Consider the following 6,000-nt stretch of genomic DNA (forward strand, 5'->3'; position numbering starts at 1 on the left):
GATGGCTACACTCCCTCCTTGTGATCCTCAACGGAAAGCGTGAAGGATCAAATAACTGCATCTTCTCCGTTCTCAGACCAAGCGGGGCACCCATAAGTAGGCTCTGCACTGCTCTATCCTGTGAAACACAATTTTACCTAAAATCATTTTAAATACATAAATTATTATAAAGCTCTACGGGGCGCTATGACATTCAAGCATGCATTACAAAATAAAAAAACTGGAACCTCTAACTATCCTCAATAAACTATCCTCACTCAAACAATCCAAAAATAATCTATAACATCTTAAACTGTACAAAGAGCAGCACACAAATTTATCTGGCTTGGCAGTCAAGCACAGAGTTTTGCATTTCTTTTTACAGGAATGAACAAAACACACACACAAAATAACGGATGCACTTTAATTCATGTCAAGGGGTTTGGGGGTTTGGTGAAGTCCAAAAATAGGGGACTTAAACGTGTATACCGGGGTGCGAGAGTGGTAGGCTCTCCTTTGCCATTTCCTGATTCTAAGTGTCTGCATGACACTGCAAAGTATCGCCAGTGCTAAGAGGGCTTCTACTACGTACAAAAATGAATACCAGGTTATAAACTTATCATACCAGGTCAGGGTATTGTTAACTGTCGCGTGGCTAACTATCTCGGGGTTCTGTGTATTGTAGGGGTGGGAATCATTCACCGCTTGTGTGGTAGGGTTCAGGGGGGTAGCATCTGCATGCAATTAGAACATAGAACATAGAACAGTACAGCACAGAACAGGCCCTTCGGCCCTCAATGTTGTGCCGAGCCATGATCACCCTACTCAAACCCACGTATCCACCCTATACCCGTAACCCAACGACCTCCCCCTTAACCCTACTTTTATTAGGACACTACGGGCAATTTAGCATGGCCAATCCACCTAACCCGCACATCTTTGGACTGTGGGAGGAAACCGGAGCACCCGGAGGAAACCCACGCACACAGGGGGAGGACGTGCAGACTCCACACAGTGACCCAGCCGGGAATTGAACCTGGGACCCTGGAGCTGTGAAGCATTTATGCTAACCACCATGCTACCCTGCTGAAGGGATCCCGCTAAGATCCAGGTGAAGAAGATGAAGGAGGTCATTCTTCTGTCGTTGGTCTTCTTTCTCTTCCTCTGTGGTTCCTGAGTTTCCGGAGTTCTGTGAACACAAGCATAATATCTGTTATTATCTTGCTTAAGATCTCGTATGTCTGTCTGTCTGTCCTTTATTGCCAATTACCCTTTATAATTGGTCACCATCTGTGACTCCCTCATTTAAAAAAAACGAATATCTGGACAAGACATCCGAGAAAAATACTGACACAGTGCAAGCCGTCTCGCAGCCTGTGCGATTTACCATCCCAGTGTTTGAGGATGTAAACAGCATGTGGAAGCAACCTAAGGGTCGCCGTAAACAAACAAAAGTGTTTTGAACCAAAAGTTCCGAATGGGGTGCGTATGGGCTGCGGCGGGTAAGAGATGGGTGGAATCCCCAGGTAGGACGGTGACCAGTGCTGTATGTGCTCTACCCAACTGTAGCTGACCAGGAGGTCCTCAGGCAGGGCGGGGACCAGTGCCGTTACTCCACTGCCTGAGTGACCGGGCAAGAACAGGTATGAATGTGGTCGTCGTGGGGTTGCAGTTATGCATCTCCTGCCTCGAAGCAGAAGAGCAGTTATGACCTGTTGTCTGTGGACAAACTTGTACCTCTAAATGGGGTTCTGCTGACAAACTATTTCCTCTCAACAGTTGTCTGTGGACAAACTCGTTCCATTAACTGCCAGTGGCCGTTAAAGGAGTGTTGTCGTGGGGCCGTGAAAACGTGCAAATTTACAATCAACACTTAACAGTAACACTAACGAACAAACACACAACAAACATAGTGCATGTTCCATCAGAAAGGACACTGTATCTCTCCATCGGTTCCTTTTTACCATCATCTGGACACCTCATTGCTCAATAGCGAACAGAGTCGTAAAGGGATTCGTTTGGTGGGAGTCAGATTCTAAGTCATCATCTTCGCCCGGCTGCCATACTCTGGAGTAATTTTGCTAAATCTGCTTGGGGCGAATTCGGGTCCATCTCATCATTCCGGATGAGCCTGAACGAATTGTCTCGGTGCCAGAATTGTGTGTCGAGGATGGAGCTACTAGAGTTTAATCCATAATCGTCGGGCGGTGGGTCTGGGTTAGGAGCTTTGATGTACGTAATTTCGAAGGGGTCACTGGAATCATGCTCGGATTCGCTAGGAGTGGGGCTTGGTACAGGGGAATAATAACGTGATGTGCTGTGGCTGTCATCATCGTTATCGCTACCACTGTCGCTGTCGCTGCTGGTTGAAGGAAGGGAGAGGCGGGGTCGTGCCTCTGGGTGTGGAGTTGAAGTCGTGATTGAGGACGCGCTGGGGGCAGGTAGGAAAGCATCATCTGTGGGCGGGGCGTGATCATCTGCTGCTGCGAGCAAGATGTGGTGTGTATGGTTATTCTGCGAGCCATAAGCCTTGAGCTGGTTTATGTGAAACCACGCAGATTTGCCATTGGGATATGTAATCTTGTATACCGAGGGGCTGACTTTGTCTGAAATGGAGTACGGTGCGGAAAATTTAGGCGAAAGGAATGAACTGGGGTTGTATAGGGAAAGCATCACTTGCTGTCGTACTGCAAACTCAGTGGTGTGTACTGTTTTGTCAAAACAAGCCTTGCTCTGTTTCCTCCGTGTCCCAAGTCTCACAGCTGCTGCGAGTTGGGTTGCCTTTATATTCTCAATTAGCTGCTGTACAGCATTTTCATGTGTGAGGCCTGTGACTGCGGGGCTGGCCAAATCCAGTCTTAATAAATACTCTCGCCCTTTCATGGGGCGTCCGGTCATGAGAGTGTGGGGTGTATCTTGTGGACGTGGATATCGTGTTCCATAAAAACATTAAAGCAAATGGGAGAACTGAATCCCAGGTGTTGTTATTCTGCTGCACCATTTTCCTGAGGGTGGCTTTTAATGTCCTGTTCATCCTCTCTACAATACCACTTGACTGGGGGTGGTATGCTACTTGAAACTTTTGTCTAATGCCTAAAATTGTGAGGACGTTTTTCATTACGCGTCCTGTAAAATGGGAGCCTTGATCGGATTGTATACTGCGGGGGAGTCCCCATCTTGTAAAGATGTGGTGTGTTAGGATTTTAGCTGTTGTCGCCGTATTCGTTCTTGATGGAAAAGCTTCCACCCATTTTGTGAAGGTGGCGATGCCCACCAACACATACTTATAACCATTTCTGCAAGGGGGTAGGGGTCCTATGTAATATATCTGCAGATTCATCCAGGGGCCATTAACGGGGCGGGTATGACTAAGTTGAGCCTTTTCTGCATATCTGTCCGGATTCTTCTGGGCACAGATCAAGCAATTCTCAATGTAGTGGGTTACATCGGCTTTTAAATCAGGCCACCAGCAGAGCGGTCTGAGGTGGGCTAAGGTGGGTTCAATGCCTTGGTGCCCATGATTGTCATGTAACTGACAAATGATCTGGTTCCTGTCCTGCCTGGGAACTACATAAATGCCTTCTTTCAAAATCACATCGTCATGTGTGGCATGTTTAAACTTATCATACGGGACTGGGAAGGTTCCCTTTAAAACTTCCCTGAGTTTCTCATCTTCTTTCTGTGCTTTCGCTAGATCCTGAATGTTGGTCTGTGAGACCTGAACTGCGTGTATTGGGGCGCTTTCAGGGGGGGTTCCAAAAATGACCATGCCTGGAACCTGCCTTCGCTAGGGCGTCTGCTTTAACGTTACCAGGGGGGGAAGAACGGTGATGACTGCGAACCTTAATGATACCATATTTTCTATCTTTCACTGTCTCTCAGATATGTCGGAGTAATGGGGCTGAGGGTAGGGGTTTTCCGTCTGCGGAAACAAATCCTCTAGTTTCCCACAGGGGTAGGAATTCTGTTAAACTGTTACAGACATACAAGCTGTCCGAATAGATGTCTGCTGGGGTCGGGAACGAGTCGGGGTGGTCTACAATATAAGCGATTGCTGCCAGTTCTGCTGCCTGCGAGCCTAAGTGTCCTGGCAACTTTAATGAAGTCTCATCTAGGGCGCATCCTCTACAAAAATGCCGCAACCAGTGATTCTCTTTCCATTTAAAACTGTGGAGGAGTGTAGCCACCTAAGATGGACACTGGGCTAACAAAATGGAGAACTGCTAAGGCTGTAGGGAGAAAACAGTTTTAGCTAGGACAAGCAGTTTGCAAAAGTCTAATTAGCATTCTGCACGTATCGAAACCAGTTTATGGCCAGGTGCAAGATCTCAACCAAAGGTGTAAATAGCAAAACGCTTTGCATAGTAATGAGGCGATCCAGATCTGGGCCCACACAATAGAAACATTTGAGTTTGAATGGATACTTTGAGTGGACGCCCAGACAAAACGGCACCAGAAGTATCCATCACAAAAGACCCTAGAGACCGCCCCACCCATCGAGAAGAGACCCTCAGATTGGGGGATTTGTAAGATATCGATTGGGAAATGACCCAATCGATACATGGCAGGTAAAGGCCCGCCCCGAAGAGGCACGGACATTGGGGGACCTATAAAGGTAGACCCCGCACATGGTTCTGTCTGTTTTTGTGCTCCGGCTTGGACTGCTGTTCTGACTCCGACTCCAGCCTCCAGATCCTGTCTTTCATCACCGGTCGTTGAGCACCAGCCATCGTTCAGTAAGTGCCAAACGACGCTCGCTACGTGACCCCGGCATTACCTATACTCTAGCCGACTATTAGAGAACAGAAGGTGCAGTCCGGAAAGGAACAAAGGCCTTGTCCCCTGACCGTGCTGGTTCCTACTTAGATAAGTATTTAGTCGTTTAAATAGTAGAAATAAGTATTAGTCTTTAGCGTATGCATGCGTATTTATTATATTTGTATAATAAATATCAATCGTTTGAACTTACTAATCGGTGTATAGTTTTATTACTTTGAACCTGACCTTGACATACTTGTGAGGTGTCTAAATACGGCACCTGGCGACTCCGAGCTGAAAATACATACACAGAGCTGTAGTAGTGTTAAGCACACGGCCTTTAAACGGAGGCGTGTTAATACACTCCAATAAACGCGTAATACACTCAAGTAAAACGTGCAACAGGAGCCATCCACATAAATTTTCAGGGGTGCGCACGTGTCTGTGGGCTGGGGTCTCTGGGGTGTACTACCTATTTTCCTGGGAGGTGTCTTAGGTATAAATGGGCCTGTGTTGTGTTTTGTGGTGATGACCTCACACTCATGAGGGGTGCCTGCATATTGCAAACTATCGGTAAGGAAGGTGTGGGTCTTGGTTCTTTTTACTGTAATGTCCCATCCCTGTAAAAGAAGGGTCCAACGGGCTGCGCGAATTTGGCTGACTGTGCCATCTTTAAATCGGCCGTCTAACAATAGCTGTGTTGGGGTGTGTTCAGTGAGAATGGTGATGGGGTTGTGTCCTGTAATGTAGGTGAAGTACTGTACTGCCCAGAAAATTGCGAGCAGGTGCCTTTCACAGGCAGAAAATCCTTGCTCGACAGGATCTAAAACACGTGAGGCGTATGCTACGGGGCGTAATTGGTCTTGGCGTTCCTGGAGGAGCACGGCCGAAAGGGTTCGGTCAGTGCTTGCTACCTCGATAGCGAACGGGGAAAGGGGGTCTGGGACCTGTAGTGTTGTGCTCTTTTTAAAGCATCCACGGCATCCGAATGCTGTTCGGATAGGGGTGCTGCTTTAGTGGTGAAACCGTCAATATGGTTTTGGCATTAGCCAACCAGTCCTAGAAATGACCGGAGGGCTGAGACATTGTGGGGAAGGGGCAATTTTACGATTGAGTCAATTCTCTTTTGATCGATCTCGCGTTTACCATGAGTGATTACTGTACCCAAGTAAATCACTTTTTCTTTCAAAATCTGGGCCTTCTTGGGGTTGACTTTACATCCAATTTCTTTTAGGAGTCCTAGGAGTTCGGCGAGAAGCGAAA

The sequence above is a fragment of the Scyliorhinus canicula genome, chromosome 16, assembly GCF_902713615.1.
Source record: "Scyliorhinus canicula chromosome 16, sScyCan1.1, whole genome shotgun sequence".
NCBI lineage: Eukaryota > Metazoa > Chordata > Chondrichthyes > Carcharhiniformes > Scyliorhinidae > Scyliorhinus > Scyliorhinus canicula.